The sequence below is a fragment of the Alexandromys fortis genome, unplaced genomic scaffold (assembly GCF_014885135.2).
Source record: "Alexandromys fortis isolate MF-2015 unplaced genomic scaffold, M_Fortis_MF-2015_v1.1 scaffold_11, whole genome shotgun sequence".
Lineage (NCBI taxonomy): Eukaryota > Metazoa > Chordata > Mammalia > Rodentia > Cricetidae > Alexandromys > Alexandromys fortis.
This window is the reverse complement of record NW_026067912.1, coordinates 17,055,368-17,075,884: the sequence shown is the minus strand read 5'-3', so window position 1 is coordinate 17,075,884 and position 20,517 is coordinate 17,055,368. Positions and strand designations below refer to the sequence as shown.

The window sequence follows — 20,517 nt, the reverse complement described above, 5'->3', positions numbered from 1 at the left end:
TAAAGCAGACTTGAAAAAGGAAAATATTACTTGCCATTTTATCCATTAATTGATTTGGGGTTTTTTGTTTGTTTGGTTGGTTGCTCTTTTGTTTGGTTGGCTTTTGGTAGTTTGAGTCGGGGTCATGCTCTCTAGCCCAGGATGGCCCAGAATTCCCTATGTAGCACCCGGTGGTCTTAAACTTGCAGGGGTCTTCCTGCTAGGCATCCTAAGAGATTGCTTTATGGGCACAGGTCATCAGACACAGCTCTTACTCATTTTAGAGACAGGCTGAGTGAGTTTCCTTGATATTTTATTTTTAAACAGCCTTTTATGGCCAACAGACAAGCAGAAATACAGAGTTGCGGAACTTCCTGGAAGCTTGAGTCGACTCTGGAACGCTGGCAAGCCCTTCTGCTCTCCACTGGGGGATTGCGCCGACGTCATGCGCGGGCTGTTTCTGAGAAGCTTTGATGGTCCCTCTGCTAGACACACTGAGCTTCTTTGTATTGCATTCCTTTCCCATGGCCGTCGTTCTCACTTCCCTTTTGTGTGAGTCACGCTTTAGGGCATCAGGGCCACATTTTTTTTTTATGGGTAGATCTGACTGTGAACATGCACAAGGAAGGAACATTCAGGAATATTTGGGGAATTCTATCATCTTAGAGACTAATAACTCAAGAGGCTTATACTTATTTTACAGAAGAAAAATCGCGACTTTTGACAGTATGCGATTTCAGATCCTGCACACTGCCTTCCTACCACAGAACAAGCTAAATACATCTTTGTCAGACTAACTTTTCCTCTATCTTCTTCCTCCAGGGAGGAAATACATACATACATACATACATACATACATACATACATACATACATACATATGACTAGATCACTCAAAACCATTTTCATTTCCCAATGATGAGTTCTTGCTATCTGAGAAACCTGATCTACTCTTTGGGAGGAAAATGTCATTTCATCTTCTTTAATAGGAAAAAACATCTGCACTTAAAGCTATACCTTGTCATCTCAGTGAATCATAAGGATACTGAAAGGACAAGGTCCCTTTACAAGCGCTGTGACCGCCACCAGAGCGATCCTTCATCTCCATCCTGAGAGCAGCCAATAAGGAAATAAGCTCCGAAGAAACTCCGGTGTGTGTGCTTTCTGTGTTTGCTCAGCCTTACAGCTCTAGGCTTTTGACAACCAGATGTCTAAAGTCTAATACAATAAAGTTATTTTCATATTGACAGGATATACATTTTTTTAACTACTAGGAAACTGTATTACACAGAAAACGATTCTCAGTCTACCCCTCCAGCCCCAGCCGCTTCCTACAACTGATGAAAGGCTTAGGATGTCCAACTTTGGAGAACTGACAGTCCTGAGTAGCTTAAGGAACTTAAAACTGTTTGCTTCTTATGTCTCCTAAGGTCTTCCAAGAATTGCCCCAGACCTTGTCATAATATTAGTGCAAAAGCAGAAACCACACAGCAAACCACTCTTCGGGGAAAGAGGAATGAAGGCAGGCTGGAAATGGATGGGAACGATTCTGCATTTCCAGGAAGAGAGAACTGCAGGAAAGTCTCGGTGGGAAAAAGGAAGCGGCAGGAGAGAGCCCAAGACCTAAAAATAAGTTAGTAATAAGGTTCTCAAAGACAGCCAGGGGGCCAGAGCAGAAACGATCACCTTGGTAATGGTCAATCAGATGGGGTCAAGGAGAAAAAGTTTCCACAAAAAAAAAAAAAAAAAAAAAAAAAAAAAAAAAAATGAGTGGAGACAAAATAGTGCAGAAGGCGTACTCATAAGCAAGATCTAAATAATGTTCAAAATCAAAGCTGCCACGTGACTACGACCTACAAGGAAATGATAGTGACCACAGCATCCCAGACGTGCCCTACAGTGCCTTCTGCCTTTGAGGGTGAAGATACAGACCAAACAATTTCCACATGAAGGCCTTGGGAATCTACATTAGCACCCTCTAGGATGACCAGGGAAAAGCATCTACCTGTATAAAATGTTTGAAAAATTCTTCTTCGAGCTTTCTTTGGATTGGCTATATTGAAGTAACTACCTACTAGATGGAGGTTTCTTGGACAGCAAATGGACCCACGAGGTTGATAGGCCATGAGTTCTGGATATGTAGTTAATAATTTCTTCCTTCTAATATAAAATACAGCTTCGATTGAGCTTTCTCCTTTTACACAGAGGTAGAATCTGTGCCATACAACTTCAGAAAAACATGTCACAGATACGTCCCACAGTAGCTAAATAAGCCACCCCGATATCAACACTCTCTCTTATAGGAAGTTATATTCAGTGGCTCTCAAAATTTATCTTCTTCAGAGTCACCCAGAGGTCTATGATCCACCCTCGAGTTTCTGATTCAGCGGGGTTAAGGGTCTGCGTTTATCAAAAATTCTTGTCGCTGCCGTTATTCCAAGGGGCACGATGTGAGGAGCCCCCCCCCCCAAACACACCCACCAATGACCTGGCCTTCATCCTTTACCTTAGACAGAAGAGTCTGAGGCAGGGATGACTTTATGGCCCGCAATGGATCCAGGAAAGCTCCTTAAGCCAGGAGTGCTGAACGTGATCCCTGTACCCTGCTCTGCTCTACTCTGCTGCTTCAGTCACGGGTTCAGCCTCAAATTGGGGTGTGTGAATCCTCCCCGCTCAATCACGTCTCCATTCCCTTATCAGGGGAAACCAAGAGACTTTGATACACACCACAGAGATTCTTGTGCGTCCAGTCTGGTCTTCTAGGCTACCTTTACAGCCTTTTATTGCCTTTCACCTACTTTACAACACTCTAGTGATTCTTAGAGCTGATAGCCGTGAGTGTGTCGCTGCACCGAAGAAAAGAATGAACTGAACCCCTTAAAATGCAATTGATTAGGGGCCCAGGTTCTGTCCAGGTGACCAATATGAAAGCAACCGTTGCCAGCAAATTCGATGAGCCATAGTTTTACTAACTTTTTTTTTTTAATAAAAGATAGTCACTTTTAACACCACAATCGTCATCCTGACGCTTCAAGTTTATCTTGCCCAGAGGCCCAGCTACTGGAACAGAGGCAAACTAGAAAGACTTGAGCCCTATATCTCGAGAAAACTCCCAGCTTCAGGGCCCTCAGCAGAGCTAACTTGTCACGTGAGCCGTGGGACGTTGATGTGAGCCCTCAGCCCTCCACCTCTAACTCCCCGGGAGTTTCCTATACCTGCCAGGGTGACTGGTCATTAATAGCGTGAACCTGTGAAAATCCACTCTTAAAACCGGAGCAAAGTCAGAGATCGGCCTCGCTGGGCTACAGTCCAGCTGGCGCACTGTTGATCAAGCCTACAGGCTCCACGAGGCACCTACGCTCTGCCTCTTCCAACTTCTGGAGGCCCGGGATAACCCTTTCTTCCCTCTCCAAAGCCAGCTGCACAGCCCCGCACCCTCTCTGATGCTGAGCCTTCTGCCTCCTTCTGATGAGGACCTGGTGGTGACAACGGACCCTAGACGACCTACAGAGTCCCCATCTCAGAGTTCTTAACTTGATCCCATCTGCCTTATCTCTTTTTCTCTGTGACAAGATAGTCTTAAGTTCTAGGAATTAGGATATGCTGGTCTTTGGGGAACAAAGTCCTACTGATCACAGTAGAACCAGACCAGGGAGTTCTGTAGTTTGGATGTAGTGTGAATGTCTCATTCAGCACTCGGAGTTCATGTGTGAGGATGGTTAACTCTCTGTAAGGTGGTAGAAGAGATGATTGATTGATGGAGGAAGTGGGGTTCCAAGGGAGTATTAGGTACTACCCTCAAAGGTAATTAACAGAATTTTCCTGGAACACTGGTTGTTCCCAGAAGTGCAGTGGGCATAAAGAACATGTCTGGCCCCTCCCTGCTTGCTAGTTCTCTTGCCCCATGACCTCTGCCTCTCCCTTGTAATTCTATCATGTCATTTACGGCATGACTCAACCAAGGGGCCCTCACCAGCCACACGTCAGCCCCCTGAGCCTCCAACACTGAGGGAAAAAAATACCATTTTTCTTTATAACATAAAAAACTACAATTGAGGGCTGGAGAGGTGGCTCAGAGGTTAAGAGCACTGACTGCTCTACCAGAGGTCCTGAGTTCAATTCCCAGCAACCACATGGTGGCTCACAACCATCTGTAATGAGATCTGGTGCCCTCTACTGGCCTATAGGATATATGTAGGCAGACTACTGTATATATAATAAATAAATAAATTTTTAAAAAACTACAATTGATTATTTGGTTTTAAGTGTTACCAAGTATGCATCTACTTATAAAATTTTCCTATGACAGCATTCTTACTGCCTATGTGAATGTGTATTTTTAATTGTCTTTTGACTTACAAACAATTCTGTAAGTCTTAAAATTTATGAACATCTTAAGAATTTCTTAAATAAAATCTTAGACATAGATTCATTAAGTACTTTTATGATTTTGTATTTTATGACTTTACTTTATATTAAAAATAATCTTCCAACATTCTATATTCTCCTAAAATGGGGTGTAATTCTTGGATGGCAGGATAAAAATGCCAATGACATGCTTTCCCATAAAAGCTATGGAATCTGTGGCAAGATTATCAAAATCAGATTTTTTTTTGAGCCCTAGAAACTAAAGTGCTGCAATATTGTTTTGTATGTATGTATGACTGAATCTTGGTTTGAAGGATGCTTCATGGCGTTTTTACTTGACGCTAACCCTTCTCCTCCCAACTCTCTGGCTGCAAGGAGTGCTATCAACCAAGATCCCCGAAGACATGGATGCTGTCCTACTTTGGTTTTGTCGTTGAGATAAAACACTGGCCGAAAGCCACTTGAGGAGGAAAGAAAGGGCTTATTTCATCTTACAAATCATAGTCTGTCATCACCAGGGAAAACCAGGAGAGGAATTGGAGGCAGGCACCTCAAGGAGGCAGGAACTGAAGCAGGACCAGAGAGGAATGCTACTTCCTGATTTCCTTGTTCTTGCTCACCTAGCTACCTTTGTGATGCAAGCCAGGCCCATCTACTTAGGAAAGTCAGTGCCCACAGTGGGCTGGGTCCTCCGATAACAATTAGCAACCAAGAAGGTGCCCCCACAGACACATCCAAAGGCCAATCTGAAAGTGAGGTTTTTCTCCTCCCAGGTGACGCTGGTTTGTGTCACACTGATAGCCACTGGAGAGGAAAGAGAGGACTGGAAACTTCCCCAAAACCCCGCTATGGATAAGAATTTACCTGTGCCGCTGCTTGTCTTTTCCAATTTCCAATTTCAGGGGACTTGTCTCTACCTTTAGATATCACAGACAACAGCCCTATACTCAGTTAAAAAAAAAAAAAAAGAATCAATGACAATCCAGGTTCAGTGGTCCATCTAGTTGCAACTGCCCATAATGCTGAGTGGGGACACATAGCTTAAGAACTTGAAAACAAATGACGGACTGAGAGGGACAAAGAGCCCCACATGCAAGTGGTCTGCCCCAGGCTGCAAGGAAAACGAGAGAAGAGAGAGAGAGAGAGAGAGAGAGAGAGAGAGAGAGAGAGAGAGAGAGAGAGAGAGAGAGAGACTGGCTCATTTCCAGTAGACAGATACGTATCTGAAGAGGCGAAAGCAGTGAGAAGCGGGCTGAGGCGGGTGGCTTGATTGCCACCCAGGGCCATGGTGATGTCTGGGCCTGGGCTGCTGCTGGGACCCATATCTGGGTTCATAGCCCTGATGCAGCCTTAGTCTGTGATGATGTAGGTGGCAGCTCCTGATACCAAGGAAGGCCAGGAGGATAGGGCTCTACAGAGTAGGCCCCGCCCCTCACTGGCTGCAACACTAGGAAGGACCAATCCTGCTACTCACGGGCTGAAGTACTCAGGGGAGAGGATCTTACACCTCAGCTGAGCTGCACGATAGAGCTGACCCTATTTGGCCCTGAGGGGTGAGAACGGGAGGGCAGGTGGCATCCCTCGTATCTGCCATGTAGTGGCGTAGGTGCGGGGCCTGACCCAACAGGTACTCGGGAGAATGGGTCCTGCACCTCACCCGTGCAGGGATGCGGGTGAGCCAGCCCAGAGGGCATGAAAGGGGCACAGCTGGTACTGCTTCCCTCACCTGGTGTGGTGGTGGCGGTGAGGGAAAGATGCCCTCCCTCCTTCCCACTACCACCTTCAGATGGGGAAGGAGCTGACCGGCTCCAACACTAAGGAAAGCAGCCCCGTACCTCATCCGGGAAGCACGACAGGGCTGGCTATGGGGCACAGGTTGTTGTAGGAGGCTGCTTGTTTGTTTTCGGCTGCCCAGAACCAAAATAATCATACAGAAACCATATTATTTGTAATACTGTTTGACCAATAGCTTAAATGTATTTTTGGCTAACTCATATTTTAAATTAACCGATCTCTGTTAATCTGAGGCTTACCGGGCAAAATTTTGGCATCTGTCTCTGGCAGGGCTACATGGCTTCTCCCAGAATTTTGTTTAGTTCTCCCGGCCTCCCCAGCTCTATTTTGCTAAGCCACTAGCCAAAACAGCTTCCTTATTCATTAACCAATAAAAGCAACACATATACAGAAGGACTTCCCACACCAACAGATGAGCCGCAGTAGAGAACAGGAGCTTGGGAGATCTGGTCCCGCCCCCTCATCTGCCGCCTCTAGCCACTCATAGCAGGTAGGAAAGCTGGCCCTGAGGTCGTAAGAGTAGGGAGGTTGGCCCTGCCCCCTTGCTCATCCAGGCAAGCGGTAAACAAGCAAGCAATGATGGTGAAGACAGGGAAGAACGGGCGGGCTGACCAACCTGTAACTACCCAGGCCCAGAATCAGGGTTATGAGTTGGCCCACCCAAACATCCACCCCATCTGTGATCTTCGGGAGCACATGAAAGGGCCGATCCTGCAGACCCACAGCTGCAGGTTCTCCCTGACGTAGAGCAAGAACAGGATATCTAAGAGGAGCCCCAGTGAGGGCCCAGCACCAATAGTGTATCAGAAACCAGAGGCCTGAACCAGACCAATGACCCTGCAGTGAACACTTGCAAGAAAAGATAAATGAAGGGAAGGCTTTGCTCCGTTGTTCACCGTGTCACACGACAGCCTCTGTGACAAAATTTTTTATTTTATTTTACCTTAAATTTTATTTTATTGTGAGGGGAAGGTTGCAAGGGCAGAGGGTGGATATGGAGTGATGAGAAATGAATGGGAGCAGACGCGTGGTGTGAAAGACACAAAGAATAAATAAAAAGAAATTAAAAAAAAGAATTTGAAAACAGGCTGAGCAAACATATCGAGACTTTGTCCCCAACGGAGAAATCACCAATCAAGCACCAGAGACAACTCTCAGTGTGGCGTCTGTCCCAGACACTGTGGCTGCTTGGGACTAGTAGGAAGCCGGCTGGTGCACAACTGAGAAATGAGAGGTCTGTAAGGGTCTGTGAGACGCAAGCACATGGCGAGTCTGAGCACCCATAACTCAGGTTCCAGGGCATCCAATTCCTTCTGCAAGCACCACACATGCGCACACGTGCGCACATGCGCACACACACGTAGAATAGGTACATACATCAGGGGAAACATTCAACATGTAAAATACAATGAGCAAATCTAATAAAAATTTTAAGTCACTTGATTGGATTAACAAACATGGGAACTACTGAAAAGGGAAATCAGTGAATTCGATAATTCAATTGAGATTGTTATGTGTCAGAGAGACTAAAATGGGAAATACAGGCCACGAACACACACACACACACACATATATCCTATGAAGTTCCGGAGGAGAGAAGATGGATTTTAAGAGCAACAATGATAATAAAGATAGAGAATAAGCCCAGTATTGTGCCACACATCTATAGTTTCAAAACTCAGGAGTTAGGGGGAGGGAAAGTATAAATTCGAAGCCCTCCTGGATTCGTCTGAAAATGGAAGAAAAATTCTGAAGAACATAGTGACCCAAATTTTTCCAAATATGATGAAATACACTAACTGGCACATCCAAGAATCTCAGTAAATTAAAGCAACACAAAGAGATTCAGAGTGAGACTGTGCTGCAATCAGAGTCCTGAAAGGCAGTCTTTAAAGCAGTGGAGGAGACGGGCTCATCGCAAGCCAAGAATTCTAAATAAGAGTTTGGGGCTAGAGAAGCAATTCAGCAGGCGAGGTCATGTACTGCTCTTCCAGAGGACCTCAGTTTGGTTCCCAGCTCCCTTGTCCAGCAGTTGACAACTCGTAACTCCAGCCCTGGGGGACTGGTTGCCCTCTTCTGGCCTCAACTGGCACTGCACTCGTGCGTATAGGCATATACACAAGAATTTAGGTAAAAAAAAAAAAAACAGTCAAAGACTAATACATCATTTCTTGCCAGAAACAACTGATATTTGAAGGCAGTTAAGCAGTCTAGTCAGCGTGCTAGAAGAAAAATTTGTCAACTAGAACACCCTCATTTGTTTACCACTGAAACCACCCCTTTGCCATGTGCACACTTTCCCATGTTCCTGTCCCTAGTGAGAGAGATGGTTCAGAGGGGGCCTCCCCTACACCAGAGCAGTCACTGTGCCAAGTCTCATCGCCTCCAGAAGACCTTTCTGTGGCTAAAGGGACATCTCACACCGTGGTCCTTTAGAACCTCAGTGAACGGTGATAAGACAGCCCTGAAAACTGAAGTATAAAACTTAGTCTATCTTCCTCGCAGAGACAACGCCCCGTGCACCCCACCCCCATCACTTGGACAAAAGCCATACTCACATAGGCTGGTGGGCTGGTCAGTTTTATTGTCAACTTGACACAGCCCAGTGTCCCCTGAGAGGAAGGAACCTCAACTGAAACATTGCCCCCATCAGACTGGCCCGTGGAACTGGCGCGGGGAGGGAGTGACATTTTGTGATGTCTTTGATACAGACAGGCTCAGCCCCCTGCAGGTGATACCATCTCCTGGCAGGTGGACCTGGACTATGTGAGAAAGCTGGCTGGACGGGCTGGAGGGACCAAGCCAATCAGCAGCATTTCTCCATGGTGTCTCCTTTGCTTCCTGCTTGAGCTGCTGCCCTGACTTCCTTCAGTGATGAACTGTGACCTGGAAGTGTAAGCCAATGAACCCTTTCCTTGCCTGAGCTGTTTCTGATCAGAGTTTATGACAGCAGCAGAGAGTAAGCTAAAAGACAACAAAAGGACACGTGTCCACTTCCAAGCAACTAACCTGTGAGAAGGGCCAGGGTTACCTTAGTCAGCCAAGGGATTTGTATGTCTGTCCTTGTTTCTGTTGTTGCTGTTTTTAAGTAAATGGATATCTACAGAAAAGCTCTGGGGGTGTAGACAGAAAACTCAGCTCCTGTGACCCAGAGCTAGAAAGTGCCACCCCAGCACAAGGGGAAGGATGGGACAGGGACTTTCCTGAGGTGTGGCAATGCCAAATGACTCATGCCACTTCCTTGTTCTAGCCCTTTCCATTGCTAGGGTGGAGAACACAGACAGGCTGGAGAAGCACTCTCATTTAAAGGGTGGCCATGGTGTGGCGAAAGCGTCTTGCCTTCTTCTTGCAACAATACCAGACAAGGATCTAAAACGACAGAGCAAGAGGGGGACGGTTTAGATCTCAGAAAATGGCTCCTCCAAGGGCTCTGCCACACTTAGGACTTCCCACTAAAGGAGGCTACAAGCCCTCTGAAGCAGCCTCGGCACAAAGATATCTCTGACCTCCCAGCTTTCTGCTTCTTCCCTGAAGCAAGAATTTCTCTGACCCATGACGGCTGGTGGAAACCAGAAGCAATTTTCATGAAGGCAAGGCATAGAGTATAGGCTAGCATGAAAGCCATCTCTAAGGTCGCTGGAGGAGTAAGACATAATTAAAGGCTCTAGCCTACCAAATCCTAGGAGCTCTACTCCAGGAGGGGCCTGCATATCATATGCCCCGGGGGAAGGGATGCTACACAGCAGCCAAGAAGACTCCCAGCAGGCAGATTGCTCAATCTCCAGACTTGGTGTATCACTATAGGCCACACCCTTTCCACACATCAGTGCATTCTCCACTGAACATAAACATACACACACACTCACACGCGCGCACACACACAGAGCAGTCATGTCTGAGTCCAAAACTCATCTTCAATAAACCTCATGTGAGGCTTGTCTCTTATTTTGCCCTTGTTACAGGAATGTCAACCATGACTCCTATGAAAGAATCAAATCCTTTCTCCCCAGCAAGCACAGGAGCCGTCTTTGAGATCAGTTCAACACATTCTAGAGCTCGTTACCCACTGTGAATACAATTACAAAAAGAGTCAAGCTCAACAAATTCCTCTTCGCCAAGCCAGGAACTGAAGGAACCTCAAAGCTCACAAGGCAGGCGAAGAGACCCGACAAAGAAGAAAGCAGAGAAGGGGGTGTAAAGAAGAGGCTAGCCACCTCAGTCCTCGCAAGCAAGGCTGGATTTGCAGTTTCATCCCGTGACTTACTGAGGTTGTCTCTCAAGAACTAGAGAAGATAATGGTTCCTTCCAGACTCTAAATCTGCCTGAAAGCAAAACGCTCAGAGCTCTGCCAGTCCCTCCGCTCACAGGCAGAGGAATAATTGGGCTTTTTATACCTCAGGAGGCTTTCCAATCACCAGAGACTAGGCATCAGCAAGTATATAAATCCATCCATAATTCAAAAAGAATCCAAGCTGTTGAGGAAATCTAAGCCCAAACAGAATGGCTCTTTACTTCGCGGAACCACACTGCTTTTTGAAATGCTATTATTGAGCTCATTCAGTAAAATTCGCTTGCTTAAAGGCTCTTTGCTGAATAGAAAAGCAGAGAGTGAGAACTCATAAAATGCTGTTTCATAAGCAGGCTCTGTGTGGGGGTCGGGGAAATCACACTGAAGAGTCTGTGTGCAACACCTCCTGCAGCGTGGGCACCTGCAAAGGGACCAGAAGGATGTGGATGCTATTACTGCTGTGCTTTCTATCGTTGTTGACTGTGGAGGTAGAGAAAATGTAATACTCATGTTTCGTATCAAGTTATAACTAATCATGCTCTCAAAAGAATCTTTATTATTATCTAAAATTAATGATAGCTTTAAATTCCTTAATGTATTTTTTTTAATTGTAGGAATTCCTTATTGTGTATATCTCTGACCTAGAAGACACCAGAATACAGCTCCCTCAAATATGCCTCTTGTTTGTTTTTTAAAAAAAAGAAAGAGTATGGAGTTGTGCGGAGAAGGAGGGCAAATCTGGTAGGAGTTGGTGTAAAGGGGAAGTGTGATCAGAATATATTGTATGAAAAGAATTGGAAGAAGAGGAAGGAGAAGAAGAAGAAGAAGAAGAAGAAGAAGAAGAAGAAGAAGAAGAAGAAGAAGAAGAAGAAGAAGAAGGAAGAAGAAGAAGAAGAAGAAGAAGAANAGAAGAAGAAGAAGGAAGAAGAAGAAGAAGAAGAAGAAGAAGAAGAAGAAGAAGAAGAAGAAGAAGAAGAAGAAGAAGAAGAAGAAGAAGAAGAAGTCGTCGTCTACTCTCGAGTGGTGCTTTGGTGCCAGTGAGAGCTCTCCATTTTTGTGCTGGGAAAGAACGACTTAGTCCTCGGAACTTCTTAGTGAAAGTGGCCGCCTGTTGAAGCTATGATTCACCTCTGCACTCTGGTTCAGCAAAAGAGAGCAGCGGAACATGAATACCAGTCCACATCCCTGAATTCCTGAGATTCCCCACGTGCACACAAGGTATACTGTTTCCATTACACTAACACGCTGGTGTACTGATATTACATTAAAAGTATATGAATAAACTGCTGGATTTATGTTGTTTTCTTGTTGTTTTGGGGATCTGACCCAGTCAAGCACCCTGAAGTATAAAGAGGAGCTTAGGTTTATCACCTATACACCCCAACAACTGAATTTGTCCCTTAGTTAATTTCTGTCTTATTTACTTACCACACACCGCGGCCCCAGTCTGTGCTCTATGAGCTAGACCCCAGTTGGCGAGCTTCAGGCAAGGGGCTGGTAGGTGTAAGATAAACCAAGATTATCCTATAAAGAAAAATTACACTAAAAATGTGGGGGAAAGGGCTGGGGGAGATGGCTCAGTGGGTAGAATGTTTGTTGCACAAACATGGACCTGAGTTTGGACCCAGCACCCATGTAAAAACCTGAGTGTGGCCATGTGCAGACTTGTAAACCCCAGTGCTCTGGAGAGCAGAGACAGGAGGCTCACTGATGGCTGCTGACCACCCTCCTGGCTTCTGGTTCAATGAGAAATGCTCTTTCATGGAAACTATGCATGAAGTGTAGAGTGGACAACCAATATTCTCCACTGGGCTGCACACACGCACACATGCACACACACGTGTGTGCACACACAGAGGTGCATACGCACACACATGCCTGCACGCACATGCACACAGAGGAGCATACACACACATGCACACACACGTGTGTATACACACAGAGGTGCAAACATACATATACACACACATGCATACACACACGTACTCAAGTGCACACAAGAACTCTCTTGAGTTCAAAGCCAACTTGGCTTACGTAGTAAGATGCTATCTCATAAAAAGAAAAGTAAAAAATTCTCAAATGTACTAAGTAACCTGTATGGGTTATCTAAAACTATTTATCCTCCGGAATATTAACCTTCATCAGGCGATGAAAGGAGACAGAGACAGAGACTCACATTGGAGCACCGGACTGAAACCTCAAGGTCCAAATCAGGAAAAGAAGGAGAGAGAGCACGAGCAAGGAACTCAGGACCGCGAGGGGTACACCCACACACTGAGACAATGGGGATGTTCTATCGGGAACTCACCAAGGCCAGCTGGCCTGGATCTGAAAAAGCCTGGGATAAAACCGGACTCGCTGAACATAGTGGACAATGAGGACTACTGAGAACTCAAGAACAATGGCAATGGGTTCTTTGATCCTACTGCACGTATTGGCTTTGTGGGAGCCTAGGCAGTTTGAATGCTCACCTTACTAGACCTGGATGGAGGTGGGTGGTCCTTGGACTTCCCACGGGGCAGGGAACCCTGATTGCTCTTTGGGGGACTTGATTGGGGGAGGGCGAGGGAAATGGGAGGCGGCGGTGGGGAAGAGACAGAAATCTTTAATAAATAAATAAATAAGTCATAAATAAATAAATAAATCTATTTACTCTTACTAGGCTATTTTGCAACCCTTTAAATATAGGGCTGCAAAGATATCTTAGTAGTTGAGAACACTGGTTCCCCTAATAAAATTCAGTTCCCAGCACGTACCTGGGAGTTCACAGCTGAATGCAGCTCTGATCCCGGAGAATCCACTACCTTCTTCTGGCCTCTGCCAGCACCAGGCACACAAATGGCACACAGACATACATGTAGACAAAATATTCACTATAGAAGATAAATTACAATTTCTAAAAACTAAAAATAAATAAATTAACTTGGAAAAATTTGATTGTAACATAAATAATTCCCACATAGAAATGAAGTTTTCATATCAGGAATAGCCCAACCTGTGGTCTGTAGGTGACATGTGTCCCAGTATAGGTATGAATGTGGTCCAACCATCGATGACAATATTGTGTCACATGTCAAAAGTGTGGGCACCTTTGACCTAAATAATCATCAGAGTTACACGGTTCACTAAGGAACACATTCACTTTCCCTCCAAAGCCACAGCAGTGTCCTCCTTCCGGAAGCTCCTGTGTGTAAGTCGTCATCAGAGGACCTGTCAGTCAAAGACGAGTGACTCAGTTTGTAGGCTAGAGAGGTCCACCCTGCCATTGTGGACAGCATTTTCCTACACAAGGAAAACAACCGCAACACCTGTGTCTCAGGGAAAGTAGTAGGCCAGGAGCAAAGGAAGGAAGAAGGCCGCCTTCGAAAAGGGATTCAGAAGCCAGACTTCTTCTCAAGGACGAAGTAATATCAGCTCATCTCACAAGAGCATTCCAAACAAAGACTTTGCTCTGTTTCGAGAAAGGAAAAATATCAAAACTCCACTGTGTTTCACATGTTACCATTACAGTTACATTTTTTAAAATCCCAGAAAAAGCAACTCTACCCTAGGGAACACATGGCTAAAATGCTGTCTTTGTTTTTAAGCTTTAAATCTCACATGATTATAGAGCTTAACATTTTACAGCTATAATGCCGTTCTAGTTATGGAACGTTTTATGCAGTGGGAGTGATTATACAGGAGGAATTTAATTAGCCCATACATGCAGTCATTAATGTCAGTTATAAAGGAACTGAAAATACGTGTCTATATGAGTGTGTGGTGTTTCTGACAAGAAAGACACCAAGCTATAATTTTATGAATAGCTGGTGATTCTAAATGATCATTATTTAGTGACATAACGAGTGAGTGATTCTAGGGAATGCTGAATAGGGGGGTGGGGAACCTCTGTCTGTGCGTCCAGTGTGGAACACTCAATGGAAGACGGAGAAAACCTTTCGACAATTAAAATATCCTATCATGTCCATTTTAATCTTTTAACTGAAAATTATCAACAATTTAATTGATTGTTAATATGTCAATATTTCTTTTTAAGTATTTGTAGTGTGTGTATGTGTGTGTATTTGTGTGTATGTGTGTGTGTGTGTGTGTGTGTGTGTGTGTGTGTGTGTGTGTATGCCACTTAGGTGCACGGACCCTCTTGGAGGCATCTGATCTCCTGGAGCTGGAGTTACAGGTGGCTGTGAAGCACCCGATGTAGGTGCCAGGAATCAAGCTCAGATCATCTTGGCAAGCAGCACGCACTCTTGAACACTGAGCCACCTCTCCTGTCTGCTCTCTGCTTATGAGTATCTGTCACACACTGCTCTTACTAAGGTGATTAGGCAGTGAGGTGATACAGTCACCACCCCTCAGACATCTCTGCCTACAAAATCATCCTCAGTATCTACAAGACCGATGTGTACACATCCTTCTTCCTGTCCTCAGTATAACTGACACTACAAAAAAAATGTGGCACTTTGAAGACAATGTAGATGTGGAATCAAGCCATGTTTGGGTTCCAGAATAACTAATTGCTTTTTGGGTGATTATAGATGATCAAGCCAACACTGTCAATGTCGACAGAGGTCCATTAAAAAGACTATAGTGTTACCATATAATGTGTGTGTGTATATATACATAGATATGTGTGTGTATGTGTGTGTAGATAGATAGATATAGAGAGAGAGACATTATAATACTGTTATAAAGATAAAGGGTAATATTATGTTGATGTCTGGAATATAATAAGTGATCAATTGATCAGTAAAGGTTATTCAAGCATTTCCTTCTCTTTCCTAATCATCAATGAGCATTTTATAAGTATTACATTTCTATATATGTTTTTCTATCTTTAACTGCATGTGGCATTGTTGCATGAGGGTGCGTCCACACAAGTATCCATCGTTCATTGAGTACACATCCTCATCCTTACATATTTGCTATATAAGCTCAGTGGGTGCTGTAACAGGAAATGGGCATCAGTGAAATGACAAGTATCGCAAGAGTTCACGTCTCTCAGTCTGTCACATCTTCACTTGCTGAGCTGCTAGTAGAATTCACTTCTCCCTCAACTTCACTGTTTTGACACCAGTGTTTAAAAACACACACAGAAACATTGAGCAATTGATAATGCTTGCAAAATGTTCCTGGCCTTTCCTGCTCTCTGTTTACAACGAGAGACTAATGCTCAAGCCTAATTAAGTACGGATAAAATGTTTGCTCAGAGAGAAAGATCTAGTTCTGCCTGTCCATGACGGGCAGCAAGGAGGCAGGAGCGGTGGTGCTCAGGAGGCGGAGACTGCAGAGTAGGAGACGATGTGGGATCCTGCCTGACCTGCTTCAGGTCATCCAGTTTCTCACACCTGCCAGAGGTAGTCAGTCTTGACCACGCCATCCAGCTGCTCTTCATCCAGGGATTCTTCTCCCAGAACCACGCTTCCCTGCATTTTGTCCTGTGATCTTCGCAAGTCTATATTGAGTCCCCTACTTTTCACCACTATACCACCCGGCCCTGAAAGGGAGAAAGACAAAAAGAACAGAAGTAATGTCTTACAGCCCATCTCCTGTCCTCTAGGGATCGTAAAATATAGGTGGATCAGTCAAATGTGGATTCTAACAAGCAAGAAATCATGCTTATGATGAGTCTGTCTCAAATATTCCATGAGATAGTATGTACTTGGCACTCTGTATTTTGATTTGCTCAATCTGCTGCCCCTTGCTGTGGAATGGTATTAGGCAACTTGCCTTGCCTGGTACCATCCTTGGTAAATATTATCCTGCTATGGTCTCTTTGAGGCCAGGAACAGTCTCCAGCCCTTTGGTTTCGTCACTGCTTCTCTCTCACCCACCGAGTTCCCATAACCCCGTCTTAAGCGTTGGCAAAGCAGGGACGGGATCCCCATTCACTCCTTCACTCCTCTGCACGAAAACAGCTGCTGAAAGCTGACCCGCTGCCAGGCACTGGGCTGGTGCTGAAGACAGAACTTCAAAGGAGACCCAGCATCAACAGGTTGCTCCCTGCTCCAACAGGACAGCAGAGAGGTCAAAGCACTTCCATCTCTGTGTGAGCTTCTAAACCAGGACGGTGAGAACACAGTTAAAAGATGCCAGTGGCACTCGCCTAGGAGGAAAGAGCACCAGGCTGAGACTTAGTGACTCGTGGATTTGCCAGAGAAACGGCAGAAGGAACAGCATAAATGAAAGCTCACAGGGAGACACACAGAGGCACTGATGACTAATGTACCAGCTCCCTCTTATTCCAAGCTTGCTCTGACCTGGGCCACCATTCGCGGTCTTGGAGGCCTCACGCTCTTGTTGGTTATTTCCTTCAACTTCTTCAAGAACAATAGCTCCTCGGCTCCTACCCTATCTTCCTTCTCTGAGCACTGGGCTTCTCTCTTTCTCTCTTCGTGCAGCCTTAGCATCTTCAGGGATGCAGAACTGAGTGTAGCCAGGTGTCTTTCCTGGCCTGGCCTCCCTCCACCCATCTTCCCTTCACTGCCCTGGCCCTGGGTTCTTGCTTTTCTTTACTACCCCCACCTCCTGATGCCTAGCTGAAGCTCACCCTAGGAAGCCTTCTGATCTTTTGAGTGACACTACTCACCTCTCATTCTGCATTTCCTGCTTTCAAAAAAAAAAAAAACCCACAACACAATGGTGGTTGACAATGACATTTGTAGGTTCCAACTCTAAAAGTACTGTCACAAGAGAAAGTAAAACACATCTCTAAAGAGAGGCACACACAGTGCAGGAGGAAGGTCTCAGGCGTGCAGGAGGAAGGTAAGCCCATTAATTTCACATCCCAGCCAGCATCCTCAGGATGAGCAACGGCGCTCTCTCACTTTTGCAGTACCAACCTGGGTCCAGCACAAAGCCAGCAGCCATGAAGCCGCTGACGCAGGAATTTACATGTAATTAAATCTTCAGTCCTAATTAAACTTAGATGTAATTAATGTTCAGCGATGGCTGAGTGATAGAATTAAGGAAATAATGAATAGTAGCTGCTTTCTGTACTATGTGCTGAGCAAAATGTTACAGGGTTTGAACTGGGGTCTTACACAGAGCCCAGAAAGTACAGAATCGATATAGAATCTAATCACAGCAACTAAACTGCATTTGGCTTCCAGAGGCCCTGTAGCCAATTAACTAATGAAGCTATAAATAATTAACAGGTTAGCCTGTAATCAGCTGTGTGATTGGCTGAGTAAGCTGGAGCCAATTAAGTTTTCTATGACTTGTTTCTGTTTTCCTATAAATGCCATCAGATCTCACTGTCGGGAGAGTTCTCAGACCCTGCTAAGACTGTGGCAGCTGCTGCCCAGTTGGTGAAGAGTTGGTTTGGTCTAAGGTTCTTTCATTTTAACATGTGAAGCCATGTTGAGCGTTCTGAAACATTTGTGACAAGAGAGTGTCTATGGTGGCTAATTTCACATGTCAGCTTGATGAGCAAACAATATTCTGGATGTTTCTATTGTGGACTGTTTTTACATGAAAATGCTGGGATTTAAATACGCTAAATACGCTGAGGAAAGCAGGGTTCCCTGTCTAGGGTGGTAGATTTTGTCCAAAACAAAAATGCTGACTGTTCTCTGAGTATATAAGAGTTCTTCCTCCTTGCTGCCTTCATAGAAGTCATGAGTATCCCCTGAATCTTGAGCCTCCTGGTCTAGGGACTGAATGATGCCTCTGACATGCCTCGGTGTCAAGCTTATTCACTAACTCTACACACTGTAGGGCTTGAGTGCTTTCATATCTTATAAGCTAAATTCTTTTTACAAACGTATGTATGTGACACACATAGATGATAGATAGATGGGTAGATAGATTGAGATAGATAGATAGATAGATAGATAGATAGATAGATAGATAGATAGATAGATGATAGATAGATAGATAGATGATTGATCGATGATAGATAGATAGATAGATAGATAGATAGATAGATAGATAGATAGAAGATTTATACACATAAACACCCAAACATGAAAACACATAAACATATACATACATGCACACACACACACGTTTGGTTTTCTTTCTGGAGAACCCTCAAGCAATCTCTCTGAAAGTAAAGCAGTGAGAAGACACTTTGCTGAAAAAACTCACCTTTAATTAGACTGACAAATCCTCTTTGATTCAGATGTCTCTTCCTCTCTTGGCTTCTCCCAGTGTCCACCTGTACTAAATGCTGATGATTTCATTCCTCTGGGTCATTTTTATTTCCATAGTCAATGTCAAGGGCCTTTGAAGAATATTCTTAATTAATTTAATCCCTAGAAATTCCCTAACAATAGGCAAATAAATATCACCACATGTATATCTAAGACTTCCAAGTAGACTAGGGGATAGGGTTGTATTTGAGGGAATCAAAACAAAGGACAATTATCCCTGAGCGCTGATATTCAAAAATCAAAAGAAAAAAAGTCTGGGTAAAGTTAATTGAGATTTTCCTCCTCAGATCTTCTCACAGTCCTTGATAGTGTTTTGTTTGTTTGTTCTTTTTGTTGTTGTTGTTTTGTTTTGTTTTGCAGAAGTAAAGGTTTTGAAAACGACAAGAATTGAGAGCTCAGTGGGAGGGGATGAGGTGAGAGTTTGGAAAGGATTTCAGTGGGATCTGGGTGCTAGATGCATTTCCTGAGCAGTATTGCTGACTTTCCTGGTGCCCTGCTGAGATTCCCAACCTCAAACTCAGTCCTCCCTTTGGCAAAATGTCACACACTGGACTTCCAGCCCCTGGATCACCATAAAGAGGGCCTCCCCCTTCCCCATTTCTGAGTGAATCAGAGACCCATATACACCCTTTCCGTTGCATAGGCTGAATGTAAAATGTGTGGTTGTGCAGGCCAGTGTTACCACACACAGCATCCTCCACAGCACACTTAGATTGTATGGTTGCTGTCACCTCAGAGATGGGGACCAGGGTTTTTAAGTGCAGTCAATGAGCATCTCTAAAGGAAAAGGAGAATATTTGCCTGTAGACCTGGTGACAGGCTGGAGGTGGGGGTCGGGGTGGGAGGTGAGCCTTGCCTCATGCCTGCAGTCTGAGATCAGAACAGCAAATTTCAGCGTCCCTCGTCAGCATTCAGAAAGCCTGAGGTGTTATGGTGAGCTGTCCGAGAACACTTAGATATGAGGCAATTTACATGAAAACCTAAAACAAACAACAGAAGCCATCTGGGAACTCTCACCCTGACCCCTACACTCGCCCCCAAAGCAGCTATTTTTAAATCACCAAACCACTGTAGTATCTGTGGCATTTTGGAGGTGGCCGGGATCGTGAGTCACATCCGTCTTTACAGGAATGATGGCGAAAGACAGCTTGTTCAGCACTCCGTTTATGAGATGTGAACAGCAATTAAGAAGCTGGGGGTGGAAGGAAGGTGGGAGGGGAGGGGAGGGGGAGGTGGGGGGCGTTTCACACGCAATCGGACCTCGTCCCAAAGTCTCTTTATCAGGACTCTGACCTGAGAGAAGAGCCACAGCCCAGACTCGTTTGGTGGCATGGTAGTCGCCTGCCATCCTGGAATCTTGTCTGAGTTACAGAAACTTTGCTTCCTCCTTCGGCACCCTGACTCGGTCGCATATGCTTAGAATGTGTCCCTGACCCTCTTTGCCCACAGCAGCTGGTGAAAGTTCCTGAACGTTCGACTCCTGAGGGAAACACTCGGTGTTCCAGTGCGTGTGACTCAGGTGATCACCTCATGGCAGTAAACAGCCCTCGTAAAACCAACCTTTTATCTGCCGGCCTTCGGAGCCGCTGGAGCAGGACATGCGTGAGAGACCTGAACGCAGCATTTCCAGCCTCTCACAGCAACGCTCTCCTGCCCCCAAGAAGAGAACTTGCTTACACCATGAGAAATAAAAGAACGTATTCCCACTTAGTGAAGACAGGTTCGAAAGGGGAGAAGTTCAAAGCAATGGAGGAAAATGCGGTCAGCACTGGAGTGTTTCCTTAGCCCAGGAAGACTTGAGTTCACTGACCCAAGCTGACCTCAAATTCAAGTCTACCTTTGCACTTTTGTGCGTTCTTTCTGGGCTCATGTGTGACGGCGTCCTTGTTCCCTGCCCTGGCAACCATCACTCTTCCAAAACAGCAAAGATGTTAGC

At 45.1% G+C, this 20,517-nt stretch overlaps 2 long non-coding RNA genes across 2 annotated transcripts in view; one reads left to right on the top strand and one right to left on the bottom strand.

The window, feature by feature from the left end:
* LOC126499521 (uncharacterized) overlaps positions 1–11,213 on the top strand; it is a 29,705-nt gene extending 18,492 nt beyond the window's left edge. Inside the window, exon 4 of the long non-coding RNA XR_007591092.1 lies at positions 10,103–11,213. This is a non-coding gene — a long non-coding RNA (uncharacterized lncRNA). The remainder of the gene's footprint in view (positions 1–10,102) is intronic.
* A 5,028-nt stretch (positions 11,214–16,241) lies between these two features.
* Positions 16,242–20,035, bottom strand: LOC126499439 (uncharacterized). Its single transcript, XR_007591082.1, has 3 exons — positions 19,875–20,035; positions 18,517–18,652; positions 16,242–16,531 (listed from the first exon to the last, which is right to left on the bottom strand). It is a non-coding gene; the product is annotated as an uncharacterized lncRNA (long non-coding RNA).
* Positions 20,036–20,517: the final 482 nt, after the last annotated feature.